The following is a 20316-nucleotide window of genomic DNA, read 5'->3' as shown; positions in this document are numbered from 1 at the left end:
GAATGTGAGCCTTCGATGGGGCTGGGTGAGGGTAAGGGCAGATCTTCTAGGGTAAAATACTCATACAGAAAAATCTCTTCAAGTAACAAATTCAGGTGGTTACCATGGTCTTCGTATTCCCTGTCATCATTTGCTGTGACGTTCATTCAGGGCTTTTTGGTTTGTGTGTTCTTAAATGCTCTTGTGTTGCCTAAGTCAGCCTACTTGCTTTTAAGTACCAAGTGCTGAAAAGATTGGAACATAAAAGCATGAAGTGTAAAGTCTGAATCACATGTTTTAGGTCTGGAATTAACCAACATAACCCATGACCTTTAATAGACGTATTATATGGATACTGTCACGGGTTCAAGCTCACCCAAAGCAGTGTCTACCTCTCCCCACGAGGGTTTTAAATTGACAGATGTGTCCAGTGATTTTAAATTCCCCATCCTAAGCTTGCTGTCAGTCAGTATAGATTTTTCAGTGTCCTTCCTGAGTTTTGTCATTTCTTTCTTGTTAATTTTTTTTTTTTTTTTACTGTTTATTTGCTGGTCTATGATTTATGAAGAAATCCACTTTCAGAAGAAATAATGACTTACTCTCTGTGGGTGTTTCCTTTCTTTACTACCTGAAGAATTTTCGAGTATGAATAGATTACAAGAAAACAGATTTGTGCAAAGAAGGTAGAGGAAAAATATGAACTCACTTTTCAATGGTTTGAAGTGAGGGGGATACTGGGCTGAATCGACTGGTGTTTTTCAAATTGTTCCTCAATTTAATTAGCCAAAGCACTGAGTAGCATTTCTTTCTCATATAGATGTTAAAAACAGCTTAGCTTTTCTAAATATAAATAGCAAAGACTAATGCTCTTAGTATTGCCTGAAAAATTTAGAAATGTCTGCAGGCTGTTGTGAACAATTGTCTCTTTATGGAGAGTTGTTTGGGCTTTTTAGAAACTCATTAATTTGATTGTAAGCGTCTGAGTGTTATCAGGAAAAGAAGCTTTAGAAAATGGTTTCAGAATGTGTCATTTTCTCCTTGGTTTAATCTGAGATGGTGTGTGGGCATGCTGGTATTTTAAAAGGCTAAAAATGGTGTATAATTGCTATGCCTTCAAATATGAGGTAGGGCTGCAAACAGAGAAGTTTTCTTCAATCTTCTCTCTCTGACATTATGCTTTTCTTCCAAGTAGTAATTCTTGGATTTTTAGCGAGGATTCTTGCATTCTTTTTTCATTCTCAATTTGTTGTTATAATTAAGCAAGAACAAAATTAAAAAAAAAAAACACCCATGTCAGCTTTCTGTCGTTTTGATCTTAATATTTAATGTTTCATAAAATTAAAACCCTGTGTTTTAATGTTAACTAGTTTCATTATTTTTTTGTGTGTGAAATGATTTGCGGTATAAGACTGCCATTTGGTTTCAATATTAATCTATAAGATGAACTACGTGGGTGTCATTTATTTTCAGTAGTAAATAACTGCTTCACCGGTTATTTTACCTTAGCATAATTCCACTGATTCCTTTAGACTTTGGCTCGGCGTGGTCAAATGATATTTGAAGTGTGTGTGTCTGCAAAATAAAAATGACATGCTGCCTCCTTGCAAGCAAGTTCACGGTGTAAGCGTGATCAGAATTGGGGAATATCATGTAGCTGGTTTCAAAATCCAGTCAGTGGGTTAATCATTCATTCTTCTTTTTTTCCAGGAAAAAAAATGTGGTTGTTGCAAACTTAGATTTACTAGAATTCTTTTTTTTTTTTTTTAATCCTTTCTGTGTGTGTCATTTTAACCTTAAAAGGGGTTAATGTAGCAAGAATAGATACCTTTTGTGTTTGTATTGTGGCTTGTTCAATTTCTCATAAACTGTATTTGGTAGCAAAAATGTTGAAAGCAGTTTGGGAACAAAATGTCTGCTTAAACCATGACAAAATTGGCCACAATTTGCCGATTGGGCTGATAACAAAAGCCAGCAACACAAAATAGGTAGAAAAACAGTTTGTTCGGTGATGTGAGACCACTGAAGGTCTTTTTGCATGTTATTTTTTTCATTCTGGTGTTTATGTTGCGCTGGAAAATAAGTTTTTGCTCTCACTCATAGATTTTGATTAACCATTTCATCTAGTGGATTTCTTTTAAAACTCCAGAAAACAAAGCAGCTCACCTGGGCTCTGAGTTGAAATCCAGCGTTGCCCCTAAAGCCCACATCTCATTCAGGCTCCACCTGCTCGTAAATGTCTCAAAGCTCATAATTTGATCTTTTAAAGCAGCCCTTAAAAGCCGTGGTTTCAGGTCTTCACCATTGAATTGTATGGCTCTCACTACCTTTTTGCAAGTGTCAAACAAAAATTACAGTCTGCAGTTTAAAAAAGAGCTCTCTCCCTGCGCATGCAGTTGAGAAAAACGCCAACAATTAAATGTACACATCGACCCTCACATTATCTTCACCGACTGTGCATGAATGTCAGTGTTTTACACGAGAATACTTTTTCTCAAGTGATAGAAAAAGACAACGGCATCCTCTCTCCTCTCCGTTGTTTTGACTTCTCCTGCCCTGCCTGCCTGCCTGTGTGTGTGTGTGTGTGTGTGTGTGTGTGTGTGTGAGATGGTCTTATTTTTCTGTCTTAAAAATCAGATACTCCAGGGCAATAATTAGGATGGGGTTTATGTTTCTACTTATCTAATCTTTGTTTTCACAAATAAATACAAATAACTCAAACTGAAACTTGATGGCTTTGGTGATAATAAAATAGCAGCCACGGGGAAATTTTCTTCATTTTAATGTTCTTTCACAACCCACATTCAGTTTCGGTAGGAAAATTATTAACCTTTCAACAGCCTGCTAAGACATAGGTTCCTAATACACTCTTAAGGATGATTTGCAGGTTTTGGTTCTATTTTGAGACTTTGTTGTACGGTTTTTTCTTTTTCTTTCTTTCTGTCTTTCTTTTTCTTCTTTCTTCTTTCTTTCTTTCTTTCTTTCTTTCTTTCTTTCTTTCTTTCTTTCTTTCTTTCTTTCTTCTTTTTTTTTTTTTTTTAAGACCAAGGGCTTTCTTTGACAGCGATAGCAGTGACTTGAAATCCTTTTGATTGATATCTTCTCAACGCGTGCATATTTTACAGTGTTCGTATTTATTTTTGATCACGGGCAGAGGGAGGGCTCCTATTTCCTGTTCTCCTGCCATCTGATGCTGTGAAAGAGGAAACGTTCTGTAATCTCACTGGTCGTCCTCATTCGAATCCTTGGGTGGACATTGTGAATCTCGGGCCCCCGGCTTTTCAAAATCCAGTTGAGCCGTATTTCGGAGGGGGCGAGTGGCTCTGTCTTAAGCATCTGGCTTGACTCCTGCCTGCCCTGGGTGGCCTCATGTCAGTGTCCGTCACGCCTAAAGCAGGTCAGGCAGTCTGGGCGTGGGGTCCTGAAGGGCTGCGTGGCTGCTGGCTTTCGTGGAAGTCTCCACATGGGGGGTGTCTCTCTAGCTGACTGCTGTCAGGCTTGCGGCCCTGGAAGGGGCGTGCGGGGAGGCGATCACGACCTGGGAACTCTTGGGTCTTCACCTGAAACGCACAGGAGGGCAGAACGTGGGACAGGAGAGGCACTGGGTGTGTGGGATGACCTCAAATGGCAGTTTCCATTTTAGGTGTCTTCTCCAAGTCTGGCTGCGACGGCCACACCTGCACAGAGGGCTCTGAATGGGACGTGCCCTACGTCTGGCGAGGCTGGGCCTTGTGACTCATAGTCCCCTTCTCTGTCCCATCTCCCCCACCCCTGCACGTCCCCTGTGCCACCCGCCCCAGTGCCCTGTCCTACCTGTTCCCACCACCCCTACAAAGTGGACAGTGGAAACGGAGGAACGGTATCTGTGCGCATGACCGTCACTGCCACTCTCGGTGTCTTCCTCCTCCCCCTCTTTCTTCTTCTTCTCATACTTCCTGGATGAGGTTAATTTTTTGTTTTAAATAATAAAATATTTTTTAATGTTCTTTTTGGGAGGGTTGGCTCCTGGTCATATGTTGGTGCCTACCTGTCTGGTCCTGGGCTTCTGCTGGTGCCAGATGTTGGTGCAAGCAGAGCTCTGAAGCACGGCGGGCTTTGCCCCCACCTCTCCTCCTAGGGTAGCAGTCAGGGGGGTCACCCCAAGAACGTGTTGAAAATCTCAGATGGCCTCTGAGCTGCTGGGTCTTTCCTGCCATCGTGGGAATCTCAGGAGAGAACCATCCTGTGAGGAACTTGTGAACAGTTAGCTAAATGGAGAACATCAGTACACGGCCAACGTGCAGACACCCACGGTCACTAGGGACCAAGCCCATGCCCCATGTCCAAGAGCATCTCTAGGTCTTCTGAACACCAGTCGCCACCTAGGACTCTTGGACATGCGTCTGAAACCCCTGGGGCTTACAATAACAGACATCTCGGGGCCTTGTTGCCAAAGTTTCTAATCTAGAAGTTCTGGAAAAGGGCTTGCAGATTTACATTTCTTTTTTTCTTTTTTTTTTTTTAATTTTTTTTAATGTTTTATTTATTTCTAGGAGAGAGAGAGAGAGACAGCGTGAGCAGGGGAGGGTCAGAGAGAGAGGGAGTCACACACTGAAACAGGCTCCAGGCTCTGAGCTGGCAGTCAGCACAGAGCCCGACGCGGGGCTCGAACCCACGAACCGCGAGATCATGACCTAAGCGAAAGTCGGACGCCCAACCGACTAAGCCACCCAGGCGCCCCTACATTTCTAACAAATTCTCCAGTGATGTGATGCTGCTGGTCCAGAGACGCGTGTTGAGAAACAGTGGTTAGGGCCATGGGCCATGGGTGATGGGAATACCTAAAAGGCCAATGGCTGATGGACCTGTCGGTTGTCTCCATTTTCCCTCCAGTGCCAAGTCCCTTCATATGCTCAGCACAGCCTCTGCGATGAACCCAGTCCTTCTCTCCGTAACTAGGTAGCAAGTGTACCTGTAATTTTGGACTTTCATGGTGTCAGCCTGACTATAGGTCTGCTAAAATGGTGGTGAGGTTTAGTTCTTTGAAAAGAGGGTTTTCTCTTAAGGATATAGAAAGTGGCCAAGGTGAGGGGGTGGGGTGGCAAGAAGGGACCAGGACATAATCCAGTGAGGGCTGCTCTTCTTTGCCCAACGCTCTTGTCTCTATTTCCATCTTTAGTACAAACAGAAGGAGGTATTGAAGAGGTACCTCTCTGTACCAAAAGATGGGCAGACTTCCAAGATCCATGAGAGAACAGGGTGATTGAATCATCTGTGAGCTCCTCGTCACCCCAGAAAAGGGGCAGAACATCTTGGTCAGGATGCTAGATGGGAAGGTGGGTGCCACCATTTACCAGCTAGTTGTAGAACTCCCCGTTGTCTTCCAGGTGAGAGGTGAGCCTGATGGCACCAACCTGAGAGGGCCGGTGCCATGCTTAAGGGAGAGCACACGTCGGAAACCATGTCTGGCATATGGGATGTGCCCAATAAATGGTGGCCAAGAGGATCTGGGTGTGTTTGGGGCGGCCCAGGGATAGGCTCGTGCTCTGCTAACAGGGCTTTTGAGGCACACGGAGTCTTTCTGAACCACGTGTAAGTCTGTAATGATGCGTGGAACACTTTGCAAAAACTACTTCTCAGGGGACGTCCCCTCAGGAAAGGCTCTAAATCTGCTCAGAGTTACGTGGCTTTAGCTCTAGAAATGGGAGCCCCCTTCTTTAGAAATGAGGGAAGGGGGGCCCCTCAAGCGTGGGTTTCTCCCTCCCCTGCCCTGACATGTCCGGCAGCACAGAAGCCTAATACTTTACACAAGGGACCCACATATCACTTATCTCTGAAATTGGTCTGTGAGGAGCAATGAATATTTTCTGTGCCCTCTCGGCTTTAACTTTCTGAGAAATAAAAACAGTGGACTCCCCAGAGCTGGACACCTTGGTGTTGTTGAATACGGTCCATCCTCCTGGGCAGCTGTTTCGAAATCTCAAAAAGTTGGCTCCCAATGCTGTCAGAATCCACCGTGAGTCAGCACGAACAGGATGTGAGTGCCTGGCTCGTCATTTTCCCAAGCGTTGACAAAGACTGTGGTGCAGAACAGGCTCAAGTGTGTGTTCTGTACATGGGTGGCTGGGGGCTCTGGCTTGGCCTTTGAGTAGTGAGAGATTGACAGTGCCACGGACGTGACAGCAAACTGAAGTCTACGGCTTTGCTCCCCCGCCCCCACGCCCTGGTCCTTACTGCCTGGGAAAGAGGCTTGGGTGAAACTATCCAGTGAACCATCTGGTCTGGGGGTGGATGTCTGAGCTACTGTTTTCTCGCCCCTCCTCAGTTTCCCAGGCCTGGAGCCTTTCCTCTGCCGTGAGGAACAGAAAGGGGAGGATTTGGGAGCTAGCACAGGGAACATCCAGAAAATTGCCTGGGCTACATTTCAGGTTCCCGATGAGGGCTGGTATTTGCAGTGTGACATGTACGACCCTGAGGCCATCCCTCAGATCTTGTGTGCACAGTGGGAGACCTACTGGGGGCCCCTTCAAAACTAGAGATGTAGTTCAGCCAGACTGGGAGTGAGGAAAGGAATAACATGTGACCTTTGGGACTGCCCAATGCAGAGCTGGTAGTTTCCACCCAGTATCAGTGGATGCTGGCATGTGAGAAGCCACATGTGTGACTGGCTCTGAATTAGGGGCAAATCTTCTAAAGTTCCTGAATGGGCTATTTCAGGTTGTTGTTTTTTTTTAATGAAAGCTAGATAGCCAGGCCAACATGGAGTCATTGTGGATTTTGCTTGTCCATGCAAGCTAGCTCTGAATTTAAGGACTAGTTAGGAGGGTTCCACACCTTGGTCCCAGCAGTGTCCCTTCCAGTCTGATCTTAAGACAATTGCCAACTTCCTCCCTTTGGGTACCTGTAAAATGAAGGTTGACCAGATGTTCCTTAAAGCTCTATCACGTCTCACTCTTGTGGTTTTGGTCAAGGTCTGCATGGTTGGGGGTCTGGTACTTAAGTCTGCCTGGACTGTCATACTTTGGTGTTTTATCCCTCAGAAAGGGGGTAATTGGAGGAGAGCACAAGTTCCTAAGCCACCTCTCTATCTCAATGGTGAGACTACAGGACCCAGGTTTTCCCTTGCACCCTTCTCCACGGCTGACACATTTCTTCGCTCCTGTTTTCCCTTTGGCCACCCGGGAAGGCACTGCATTAGAAATCTTGGGGTCAGTTTCCAGACTTTAAGTCACATTAGAAAAAGCCAGCTCATAGGACACAAATCAGGAAGCTGGTTTTCCCAACAGATTCATCTGAGCAATGTTCTTCCCAGAATGTTAGCTAGCACAGAACCAGATTTATAACCTCTCCGAAAGTCCGGGATTTCGCTGCCGCTGGCAAATGGGGCCCTTGACAGAGCAAAACAAAACAAACAAACAGCAACAGCAACAACAACAACAACAACATCTCAGGCTGTAGGAGTTGAGGTGAATCAGCTCACTCATTTGTGCAGAAGGTTAGGGGAAAGGTAGAAGGAAAACAATACAGAGTTTCCAGAAATAAATACAGACGAGCACAAGCGCCAGGCAAGGGTTGGGCACAGCAGGGACGATGAGCGTAAAGAGGAGCTTTAAACTCTGCCACTCAACAGAGCCCTGCCGGCAAAGGCTCCAAAGGCTCCTTGTGTAAGAAGGGTTTGGGAAGCACACAATAAATGAATTTCAACAGATTTCTTTATTTCCTAACTTCTCAGGGTCTTTTGTATGCCGCTGTGCATTGTGAATGACTGTCTGGGGGAGGATGGAGTTTTTCCAAAATCATGCACCCCTTTCCTCCCTTTTTACAGAGGATTTTGCGCCATTAACAAAAGTCAGGAAGTGGGAGGGGCAGAGGCAGCCGGTTTTCCTGGTGAACTCAGGGCTCCATCTTGGGCAGGTTGCACGCGGAGGAGACAGCAGACCCAAGGAAGCTCCACGTGGACGGGCGGAGCCTGTTTCTTCTCTGACCAGACGGGTGTGGATTCAGCCTCCTTCCCACGGCAGTTCTGTCTCCCGCCTTCTCATCCTCCCCCGCATGCCTGAGCCACAGATTTAAGCGCAAAGCTGGCTGGTAGGGCCGCCATCTTTGGGGGAGGTGACACCATCCACATTGTCCCTCTGCCTGTCTTTGGAATGATCCTTTCACTTGTTTGGGAACTGAGACTAAGCTTCCTTCCGCAAACAACGGGCTGCTTGGGAGCCAAACAGTGCTGGTCTCGAGAGGCCAAGCAGTTTTAATTAGAACCATTGTCCTCAGAGCTGTCTCAGCCCTGTGCTGTCCTCAGGGCTCTTGTTGGGTCGCGGGCCCCTTTCTAATCTTTTCCTCCTTCCACCTCACTGAGACTTCTTGGTGCAACCCAGGCCGTTCACGATGCTTTGGTGAACCTGGGAGGCTAACTCTCCCGGGATGGGAAGAAGACAAGGGACCTGAAGTTCAGCCTCCATCTTCCTTGCCTGTCCTCGCTGGGCTGCAATTCCCTGGTGACCTCTCTCACGTGTCTTTGACCCTTGAGGAGTGCTGCTCCCTGTAGCACCTGGGCAAACACTGGGCTAACACCGGGCGTTGTCCTGAAAGTCCCGTGCGACCCTTTAGCCAGGCCAACAGGGGCATGTAGGGGAAGAGCCTCAACATGGCCCCAGCAGTAGACCCTGGCCCAGAAGGTCGGAACTAACTTCAGCTTTCAGTAAACAGGTAGTGGGCCTCTGGGAACATCTGCCTTTTCTGTCTCTTGTGAATTATTTTTAAATGAACGGCCCTGCCACCCGCCTCCCTCAACCCCCACCATCCGTGCCCGCAGTTTTAGTTGATTATCGCTATTTGAATAGATGCTGATAAATTTGATCCCCCAGTTTACTGTGGCATTCATGATCTGTCTTTCCCTTTTCGGTTTCCATGTTCTGGAGTGACTGTCTCTCAATGCGGTTGGCAGTGACCTGTGTTTTTCATGCATGTTTTTGTTTCAGAATAACTGGGAGATGAAACAGGAAGCTCTATGACACAGTTGATCGAAAATGACACAGACACAGAAAAATCAGGACTCGGCCCCCTCCAGTGCCTCTACCTGCTGCCCACGGCCGGAGTGCAGGTGAAGGGTTTCCCCCGGGGCTTGGTCCTAACTGCTGTGGACTCTAAGGAACCCCTCCACGGTCACCCACAATGTGTCTGTGATGTTGTGGTCATGGTCTAGTCTGGCTGGTTTCCTATGTACCTGGCCAGCCTCTGCGTGTCTTTTGCCTTCATTAAAAGCAAAAGTCAAGAAAAATGAATTGCTTGCTTATTAGTTACACTTGAGCATTAACTTAAAGGGCACCAAATAGCGTCTGAGATTAATTTCTATAGCACCACAAGTGAACCCTGCCATAACCACACAGATCATGATGACATGTTTAGAAGTGTATTGAACTTGAATCTCTTATTACTCAGCCTTGTTTGCCTGGCCTTTTCTTCTAGTCAGTAGTGACACATTGACATTTGAAGAAAACCCTGGAAGCCCCTTGGAACTCTTTTTCCATACCTACTCTAATCATGGCTGGCTAATGGTGACCCCAAAATCATCACTAACTTCGAGCTTTCTACTGGAAACCTCTGTCTTCTCAGCTGCCTCCTTCTCTTTCCCCCACCCATCGGTTACCTTCGCTCCATGAGGTTTCTTGAGCTCTTACTGTATGGCATGTTCTAGAGACAAGTTGGATGGGATGAACTCTGCCTCTCCGCCCCCCCCCCCACTTCTCTAACCTATTTGCGAGTGGGTGCTGCTGGGGCTTTGCCCACAAAGTGTATGGTATCACTGTGTAGCTCGTCATGGCTGGACCACATGCTCCTTTCATTTTGAAGCCCTGGTTTCTTCAATCCAGCCTTCAAATCCAAGCCTCTGGAATTAGTATCTAAACATTCTTTAAAATGGGTGAATGTCAAAGCATCCTTTGGGTGGAACCTTATCCTCACCCCCAACCCTTAATGGGACAACTCAGTCCTCCTGGGGACCTGGCCAGAGAGGTCATTGGTAGCTGCCTTTCAGCACCTCTTGTCAGTCTTCACTTTTAAGCTTAGCAGATGTCCACAAATGATGTAAGATGACAGTGTTGTATTGTTTCATGCTTCTCAGAATTTAACTCCTCAGTTGCCCCTGATGATAATCTCACCTGCCCCTATTGCATGCCCCACCGTATACCGCAAATGCATGTCTGGGTCTCGGCGCTAATGTACCCCACTCCCTCACTCAGAGGCTCATTCGGACCATCTGTCCTGAGACAACCCTCTTCCCCCACTATTTCCCTCAACTTCATAATCCTATTTTATTTTCTTCACCCAACTTACCAATATCAACAATTATCCTGTTTGTTCATTTATTAATTGGCTGCATTCCTCCCACCTGCCTTCCAAATTTCAGTTCAATGAAGGAAGATTCTAGTCTGTCTTATGGCCCAGTCTGTCCCCAGCACCTGGCACTCTCTGAATAACTATGTGTTGACTGACTCCATCATCTTATCATTTCTCGTAGTGACACTCTGATATTGAGTTGCCCAGTATTCTAACCACTGTTGGGTGGATTAGGAAATTGCGAATCCATTTACCTCTGGTGATCTAAGGAGGTGACTGGAGTAGCCAAGGTGGGGACATGGGCTTTCTGTCAGTATACTTACTGCCTGGCAGGAAAGGTTGATCATAAGCTCTCTCTATCTGGATAATCAGATTCTCACCTGAAACCAAGCTTTGCCTTGCAAATCAATGTCCGTAAGTTAAGTCTGATTTGCTTATGTTCCTGGAAGATTAAAGGCAACCATGTAGCACAGGGATGCGTCCCCAGTGAGGGGTCTGGAGTATGGGACCCTCGTCCTCCCTCTGCAAGCAGTTGCCTGGGTGAATCACCTAACCTCTCTAGATGCTCCTTTCCTCGGCAGAACTCCAAGAAGACCAGATGATCCCAAAGATCCTGCCTTGCCCTGAGGTTCCTTTCCCCTCTCTGCCGGTTCTGTTTCTCAGAGTTCTAGAAGAGGAGGCAGTGCAGAAAGGTATCACAGGGAAACACAGACAAACCCCCTGAGAATACACAGAGCCCAAGCCCAGTTGTGGGTTTACAGATGTGCCCCTTGGGGTGCTCACATACACACCTCAGGTCCTTTAGACACATCCCCGTCCTGGTATGTTTAGTTCACAAGGACAACAGAAGGAGCAAAATAAATTGAGTGCACAATTCTAGATGGTTGGGGCAATGGTTCTGAACCTTGGCCGGACATCAGAATTACCCAGGAGTTTTCAAAAATCCAAATGTCCAGGCTTCACCAGGACCAATCACAACAGAGTTTGGGATGGTGGGGGCAGACATTAGTATTTTTTTTTAAAACTCCCCAGGCAATTCCATCAGGTAGCTGAGGTTAAGAACAGCTGATCTGGGGCCATATTGTCTGATATGTCTAGTAGCCACATGCATTTCCTGAAAACTTAAAACGTGGCTGTGTGACTGAGGAGCTATGCTACATTTTAAATTCCTTTTTATTTTGGTTCATGTAAATGTAAATATCCACATGGGACAGGGCCTGCTGTATTGGACAGCACAGATCTAGAACACCTGTATCATCACAGAAAGTTCTACCAGATGGCTCTGTCTAGGTACACTCTGAGGCCTGTAACCACCGAGTGAAATTACACTGATTGCAAGAGAAGTTTAAAGTAATGATCTCAGTCTGTTCATTTGACTAGAGCCTGCTCTCTTGTCCTGGGCCTTCAATATATTTTTCATCTACCTTTTGAGCCTGGGCTCTTGCAGTCACAAAGCCCTGCATGGTAGGATCCAAAAGAATTTAAAATACCTACAAAAGTCCAAGGCTCTGCTCCAGGTCACTTGCCATTCACTCTGGCTCTTCCCTCAGTTTGCATCTTTGAAGACTCAGCCCTGGAAAGGGGGCTGTCGGAGTGGTTGTTTCAAGAACCAGAATGTAGGACAGTGGGAAGCAGGCCTCCCGGGAAGAGCTTCTGGAAAAGCAGATGGCCGACCGAGGGGTTTGGAGTTTTGCAGAAGTTGAGAGTTCTGTGGGAGCTGGGGCTGTGAGATGGGCTGGTTGAGGCCACTTGGCAAGCTCAGCCAGTGTGGGGTGACAGGTGGAGAAACAGAAGCCAAGGCTGAATCATTTTCTGCTTATCACTCAGAGACTGTCAGAGTTCTCTTCTTTTTTTGGAGGGAAAGCACCTTACAACAAATAATAATACTATTTTGAATTTCGAAGCTTTCCCTTTTTCAAAGCACTTTACCACCTCTGACTTATTTTGTCCTCAAAATAAGGCCGTAACGTAAGTAGGGAAAGGGTTTTTAGTGCCTGTCTGACACCCTGAGAAAGAGCTCAGTATTACGGAAAGAATGAAATAGTAAAAGTGGAGACTCTGAAGCGTTATTTTGACCTTCCTGGTCACACTCAAGCACGTAGTAGCGCAGCTAGAACCAGCCATACCTGAATGTTGTTCTCCTACAGGGGATTGTGTTTTTCAGAAAACAAAGGCTTCACGTTTGTTCTGTCTCATTTCGTCTTAGCTTTCTAACTCTTGCGAGTTGATTGTGGGAGGCCCTTTTTTTCCCTCAGAGGTTGGTGTGATTTACAAATGTGATAAATACGCCTTCAGTGTCTCCCCCCCCCACCCCCAAGTTAGTTTTAAAGTGGAGCGTGAGACAGAGCACAGGATGGGGCCCTGTGGGTCTCCATGGAAATATCCCTGCTTCTCTCCAAAGGACGGGAGGGGAGCAAAAAGAAGCTGTGGACCAACACGGCCACCTTGGAGCCTTCGGTTTTCTCTACATGCAGAGCTGCAGAGGGTCATTTCAAACCTCACTTGCCAGTGGGGAGAAAACACCCAACAGTCTATGTTGAGATCGAGTGGGTGGTCTGGCCAGCATGGCCGTCCCCAGCAGCGGGTGTGGGAGTATCGGTAGCAGGACCAAAGTCATGCCATGGTCTGACCTCTTTGGGAAGGTCGTCTCGGCAGCTGTGAATTCTCCTGGTCATACTGTCATCTGGCCCATCTTTTGTATCTCATGTACATAGGATATGATGAGAGGTTTTCAGATGCTTTACTGAAAGCAAGACATACTTTCTGGGGCATTCCCCTAATCGACTGTTCTGGTGAAGCTCGTCAAAACAGGAAATGAGGTTAGCATGGAATGACTTTCTCTTAGAGAACTCGTGGTGCCTCTTAGAGACCACCACTTTCTTCCCAAAGGCCTGTGAACTTTGTCTTAATGCCTCTTCTGGGTTGGCCCGGAAATGGGAGTGAGTCTGCTCTTCTGCAGCTTTTAGAACCCATTCCTCTGGGAAAGGGTGGTAATACTTGCTCATTCATTCCCAGCCTTCCAGCTTCCCTTCCATTCGTGCCAGTACCTCTAAGTGTTTGCAAGTTGCTCTGAAGGTAGAGGTGCGCAAACTTCAAGCACAGCAAAAGCACGGCTCCGTGTACGTGCCCTTGGCTGAGGGGGTCACATGTGGGCTTCAGGTAGCACCCTCCTCATGCTGCTTGGCCCACATGCTCCCTCTTCATCAGACGTGCCAGCAAGAGAAACAAATCCAGTGGGTGAAAACTTAGTGAAAACAATCCGCCTTCTTGCCCTGCTCCACTTGTGGGCATCTGGCTCAGAAAGGCACTGTAACTGAAAGGACAGCGCCCAGCCTCCTTCACGTGAATCCCCGCGTTGGGTTCTCTGACTCAGTTTTCAAAAGCAGTGAGGGTTTCATAGTCTGGGCGAGTGGCAACATGCTTATCTCTGCTGAGGCTTTCTGACAAATGGCTCAACCTCAAATTTCTAGATTTAAATGTCTTTTTGTTAACCCCGAGATCCTTTTGAGTCACATTTGCTTTTATCCAGTAGAAGGGAGTCAACCTGAGGAATGTCTGGCCTTGACTGACAGGTGTCCATGGAGGACTGATGTCTCCAAATGTGAGATTTGAGGTCCGCCTATACACTTCTGTAATCGCGGGCTGGCCTCCCTTTTAACATGACGCAGCAGGACCTCACAAGCCATCTGGGTCCCCATGATGAATGGGACATGCTCTCCTTTAACCTGGGGTCCCTGCCTCACTTTCCCCAGGTCTACTACAGGTGATGGTCACCTAAGTAGATGGATGAATAAACACTCAACGTTTAGAATAATCCCAGCTACCCCCTGAGGCTTTAATTTGCTCGGGACCCAACTTGTGGTGGTTTGCACATTACAGTTAACTCTTGAACCACCTGGGGGTTGGAGGAACCAACCCCAGACACAGTTGAAAATCTGCCTATAGCTTTTGACCCCCCAAAAGCTTAACCACTGATGGCCTGCTATTGACCAGAAGCCTTACCAAAAACAAAAGGTTGATTCACACATACTTTATATGTTATACACACATTGTATTATTACACACTGTATATTTACTATACAGTAAGCCTGAGGAAAAATAGTAAGAAAATCATAAAGAAGGGAAAATACATCGCAGTGCCATATTGTAAAAAACCCAGATGTAAGTGGACCTGCTGAGTTCAAAGCCATGTCGTTCAAGGATCAGCTGTATTTCCAGTCCTCGTCACAGGCTCCGGAGATGGGATTATTATTCTTTTGTTTCAGTTAAGAATATTGAGTTTCAGTTTGCTCCAAATCATAAAACCAGCATATCCTGGGATTAAATCCGCAATAGTCTGACCTCCCCTATCCCTCTACCGTGCTTCCTCTTTGTATTTTCTAAATTTGTAAAAGTGAAGGCATTTTCCCTTAAAAAGGAGTGTGACTAGGGGCACCTGGGTGGCTCAGTCGGTTAAGCGTCTGGCTCCTGATTTCGGCTCAGGTCATGATCTCACAGTTCCATGTGTGAGTTCGAGCCTTGCATCGGGCTCTGCACTGACAGTGTGGAGCCTGCTTGGGATTCTCTTTCTCTCCATCTCTCTGTCCCTCCCTTGCTCATGCCCTCTCCTCTCTCTAAAAATATATAAATAAAGCTTTAAAAAAAGTGTGACTAGTAGGTGACAGAGGACAGATAGCTGAGCATAACTGAAAACAGAGGGCAATCAGAAGTCCAAGGGTCCCTGCCCAGTCCTGGGCACCCCTCTCGCCGCAGAGAACTTCAGGCTGACGCAGCCCCCACCTGAGCCTCTATCTCCCTAAACACTGGTGGCCATGTTGGCCTTGCCTTCTGCCCTCCTGCCCTACTGTCCGGGATGTGGACATACTTTGGTTCTGAAAAGTGCCCTCTTCTCCAAGTGTGGTTGGAAGGTCAAAAAGGCAGAGGTTCGCCCCCCTCCCCCCGGGGGCCCAGGCCCTAGAATCTGCATTTTCACCAGATCCCAGAAGACCTGTGAGCACAACTGCTAGAGCTCAGCACTCTGGGCCCCTTGAGGTCAGAGCTCTGTGGTGACACCTTTTACCTCCAAAGCCCAACGTGTGCCTGCCTTACGTAGGTGGTGAGGAAATGCTGGTAAAGTGAATTTGGTCTTTATTCTTCCGAGAAGCTCGTTGGGGAATTTGAGGGGATCAGTCAGAGGCTCTCTGGGGTCCCAGGCAGGCCTCCACTCCTCAGCAAACTGGTGAGGCTGTTTGAGAGTCAAAGGGACGGGGAAGGGGATTAGGCTAAGAAACCGTAAAAAGACTTACACCAGTAGAAGGGGTTGCTGCTGCTGTTTGAGGAAGAAAAGCAAACGTGAGGGAAATGGGTCATCCAAAACCGGGTTCCACCTCCGGCCTGGAATGATTCTTCCTCAATTATTTTTACCTTCAGAACCTCCAGAGGCGGTAGAACACAGCCTTGTAACCGGTCCTTCTGTCCTCGGGTTATCTCACCTGTATCTGTTTTTTTATTTCCTCAAGAAGTCACTTTACAGACAGTAACCCCTCCACACACCGATCAGCTCTTTAAGAAGGAAGGTGTTTGGCGGTTCAGCTCTGGTCCTGGCACGGCCGCCTTAGAATTAGCAGAGTCAACAAAGGGAGTGTGAGAATGTGTGCGTGTGTGCACACGCGCACGCGCGTGTGTGTAATATGGGGCGTGTGTGCATGTGGGTGATGTATACGTGAGGTATGTGTATCTACGGTGCACGTGCCTGTGGTGCGGGTACGTGCATGTGCGCATGCTGTGGACCATTGGGTATGCATCTTGTTAGTGCGCTGTGTGTGGTGCAGGTGGTAGGTATGCGTGTGGTGTGTGTGTGACTGGATGCAGGCACTGCATGTGTGTGGTATGGGTGCAGTGTCTGTAGCTCACGTGTGTGTTCCGTGTGTGTGTGTGTGCGTGCGTGCACACGTGGTTTGTGGTGTGGATGACTGACTGGGTGTGTCTGCCGTGTGTAAGCACCTGTGTACAGGGCGTGGTGTGTGTGGTGGGTATCTGTGTGTGTGTGGAGCGGGTGTGGATGTGGGGGGGCTGTGGCGTGTGTGTGTACACCTGTGGTGTGTGTGTGTGTGTGTGTGTGTGTGTGTGTACCTGTGTGTGGCCCTGGCATGCATGGGGGCCAGGTAAGCGGGTTATGTGGATGTGTGAAGCTGGTGGGTGGGTGTGTCTGTGTGAAGGAGTGTGAGAGGGGTGCTTCTCAGAGCAAGAAGTGTTATTGGCAGGCTGTCTTCAGACCCCCACACAACTCCGCATGACACCACCTGAAGGGAAGGCCCCTGCCCTGCCCCCCACCCCACCTAGGGGCGGCCACTCCAACAGCGGCGGGGACAGGTGGGGCGGGGGTGCCTGCCCCGCCCGGGGAGGGCAGGCCCTGAACCACCTGCACCCGGAGCCCCTGAGGGCGAGGCCAAGCTGCGACCTTCATGTCCTTCACTTCCTTCACTCAGCACCTCGGGGAAGATGTACCCAAGACAGAACCGCCTGAACAGAGGACCCTTCCTTCTGCTCTGCTCGCTGACCTAGGGCCAGTCCCAGGGTGCTTCGGCCTCCAAGTGTCACGTCTGGTGACTCATGAGTTCCTTTTCCAGCACTATGTCTCTTGCCGCCACCCATAGCAATGCCTCGTCTTGCATGGGCGGTCGAGGCCAGGCATGCTGGGATCTTTCTCTCTGTCACGGCCAGGGATCTACTGGGCTGCCATATGATTGACCACAGGTGACGGTGACCCACCCAGAGCCGCTGGTTCCCGGCCTGCTGTCTGCATGGCTTCCGTCCCAGCCCTCATGTGCTGTCCCTCTGGAAGAGAGTTACTCGTGTTAGATCATGCCTACCTGACTTTCCTTGACCTGTCTCCTCCTCCTCCTCCTCCTTCTCCTCCTCTTCCTCCTCCTCCTCCTCCTCCTCCTCTTCTTCTTCTTCTTAAGTGTTTATTTATTATTGAGAGATAGGGAGAGACAGAGCACGAGCATGTGGGGGGCAGAGAGAGGGAGACACAGAATCTGAAGCAGGCTCCAGGCTCTGAGCTATCAGCACAGAGCCCGACCAGGGGCTCGAACCCATAAACTGCAAGATTGTGACCTGATCCAAAGTCGGACACTCAACCACCCAGGTGCCCCTTGGGCTTGTCTCTTCTTAATACAAGCTTGACCCCTGAAGACATGGTCAGTGCTAGGGCCTTCCCTTTAGGGTTGGAGCAATGGAGACCCCATAAATTACACAACCCAGTCAGATACGCCCCCGTTCTGGTATGCCTGGTCCCTGGTCTAGTGTGCCTGGTCCCTCGCAAGCTGTGGGATCTCTGAACTTTGGTTTCCCAATTCACCATGTCAACATAGGAGGGTATTTGCAGTAATGCATGAAAGCATAATGTACAGATTCCATTATGGTGGCTGTGATCATTATTATTTTCATTTGTAGAGACTGAGGATTAAAAAGAAACCCCAAATGTATCAGGAAATAATAGAAACATGCCATTGGTAAAAATATTTGGGTAGGGTCCTAAAGATCTAAGCTATAAAATATAAAATATGAAAAGGAAGAAAAGATCTAAAAAGCAAGGGTGTCTAAGACAGCAATCTCAGAAAACGAAGATAATCTTAGAGACAGAGAGATGGAGAAACATAAGGCCAGCCTTCCAGAGTTCTGCTTCCTCTTATTTTTTTATTTTTTAAATGTTTTTTTTATTTTTAAGAGAGAGAGAGATTGTGAGTGAAGGAGGAGTAGAGAGAGAGGGAGACACAGAATCTGAAGCCGGCTCCAAGCTCCGTGCCGTCAGCACAGAGCCCGACGCAGGGCTCGAACCCACAAACTGCGAGATCATGACTTGAGCTGAAGTCAGACACTTCACCCGACTGAGCCACCCAGGCGCCCCTCTTCTTCCTCTTCTTGGGACAAGCGTGACACGCCCTGATTCTGAATCTGCAGAGCCAGACACAGTATAGAAGCATTTGATTTGCTTTAATGTAAATATTTTGATGTCTTTCTTTGCCTGAACTTTTAACCTTGCTGGTAAACAGGGCATATGGAGTAAATGATTGTTTTTCTGAGAACTGACTTTTGAGGAACTGGGGGGAAATAGGGATTTTTATCGGCTAAGTGTCAGTCTTGTGCATGATTGAAAGCCTCACTTTTCTGCTTCTTGAAATCTGCTTCAGGAGACATTCGGACACCAAGAACTGCTTTATTCTAATTTATGAAAAAGAAAACTGTAAAATGTAGAAATACACCATTCAAAAACAGCAAAACTTACAAAGGAGGGAGGGGAATCATTCTATAGGTTTCTGAGATGAGAAGAACAACCCAAAGTCTAAGTTATTTCTAATTAGAAACTTTCCACCTTCCATTTCCCTATGGACTCTGGTTCTACGCTCATCTCCTTATTCCGTTTCCATCCTTTGTAACCTCTCAGGTCAAGAGGCACCTGAGGTCCTGGCCTCAGAGCAAGCTGTGAAATAGACCTGCAATATGCAAGGTACTACCTTTCTCTCCCCTGGCCTGTAGTGTTTGTTTACTGTCCCTGCTGGCGGATTGTCTAACAATGTTGTGTGATAAATGGGAACAATGATAGGGAACCAGTCAGAACAAGGAAGACGTGGATTCTAGCACAAGCTTTCCACCTGAAAGTGTCATTTGACTTCTGCCCTATGATTTCCTTAGCTATTAAATGAAGATATGTGGGGTACCTGGGTGGCTCAGTCAGTTGAGTGCTGACCAGCTCAGGTCATGATCTTGCAGTCCGTGAGTTCGAGCCCCACTTCGGGCTCTGTGCTGACATCTCAGAGCCTGGAGCCTGCTTCGGATTCTGTGTCTTTCTCTCTCTCGATTCCTCCCTGACTTGCGCTCTGTCTCTTTCTGTCTCTCAAAAATAAATAAACATTAAAAATTTTTAAAAAGAAATAAAGTAAATGAAGATATGACTTTTTGGCTTCAAGCCCCATGGAGTTGTTGTCAAAATTCAAGATTCAATTCAAAAGGATACATGCAGCATGATTTATAATAGCCAAGATAGGGAAGCAGCCCAAGTGTTCATTGATAATATGAATACAGTTGAATATGTGGCGCATATGTATATATATATACACACACACATACACACAATGGAATATATATATATATATACATAAATGCAATGGAATATATACACACACACAAACACACACACACACACACACACAATGGAATAATATTCAGCCATAAAAAAGAATGAAATCTTGCCGTTTGCAATGATATGGATGGAGCTAGGGAGTATTATGCTAAGCAAAATAACTCAGAGAAAGACAAATATATGATTTCCCTCATATGTAGAATTTAATAAACAAAACAAATCAACAAAGGGGTAAAAAGAGAGAAACCAAGAAACCGGCTCTTAACTATAAAGAACACACCAATGGTTACCAGAGGGGAGGCCGGTAGGGGGATGGGTGAAATAGCTGAGGGGGATTAAGGAGGGCACTTGTGATGGGCACATGGTGCTATACGGAAGTGTTGAATCACTGTATTGTACACCAGAAACTAATATAACACCGTATGTTAACAGTACGGGAATTCAAATTAAATCTTAAAAAAAAAACCAACAAGACTCAAAATATGGTTTCCATGGAACAAGGAAACCCCTTTGGTTGGTCCCACCAACATCATAACAGATGACTGTGCGTCCTTTGGGTTCATAAGACTTGATGGAGACCCCAGTCTGGAATGACTCTCCCGCCCCTCACCATTCACACTACAGTATGTGTGTCTGTTAGTCGAATGCTAGTGGGATCTCTCTCAAATAATGGTGCCCTTGGGAGGTAAACCGAGGATGTTGAGAATAAATGTTTCAAGTCTTCTAAGATAGTACAGATAGGACTTCTAAGGAAGTTTCTCCTTGCCTTCTTATAAAGAAGGATGAAGGGAAGGAGAGGGGGTCCCAGAAGGGGAAACAAATGGCCGCATCTTTTTAAAGATGGGATTGAAACAAACCACAAAGCTTGTTAAGAGAGGCAGCTCATGGGAAGCCAGTTC

At 47.0% G+C, this 20316-nt stretch overlaps 1 long non-coding RNA gene across 2 annotated transcripts in view; it reads left to right on the top strand.

Annotated features, from left to right (window-relative positions):
* LOC120231569 overlaps positions 1-20316 on the top strand; it is a 140158-nt gene that overhangs the window by 54684 nt on the left and 65158 nt on the right. The window contains exon 2 of one of the 2 annotated variants that reach the window (XR_005528353.1): positions 8937-9058. This is a non-coding gene — a long non-coding RNA (uncharacterized LOC120231569). Of the gene's footprint in view, positions 1-8936; positions 9192-20316 lie in introns of those variants that run through there. The other variant, XR_005528354.1, reaches the window with a different exon arrangement.

Source organism: Hyaena hyaena, unplaced genomic scaffold (genome assembly GCF_003009895.1).
Source record: "Hyaena hyaena isolate Hyena2069 unplaced genomic scaffold, ASM300989v1 scaffold_57, whole genome shotgun sequence".
NCBI lineage: Eukaryota > Metazoa > Chordata > Mammalia > Carnivora > Hyaenidae > Hyaena > Hyaena hyaena.
This window is presented reverse-complemented; position numbering and strand designations above follow the sequence as displayed.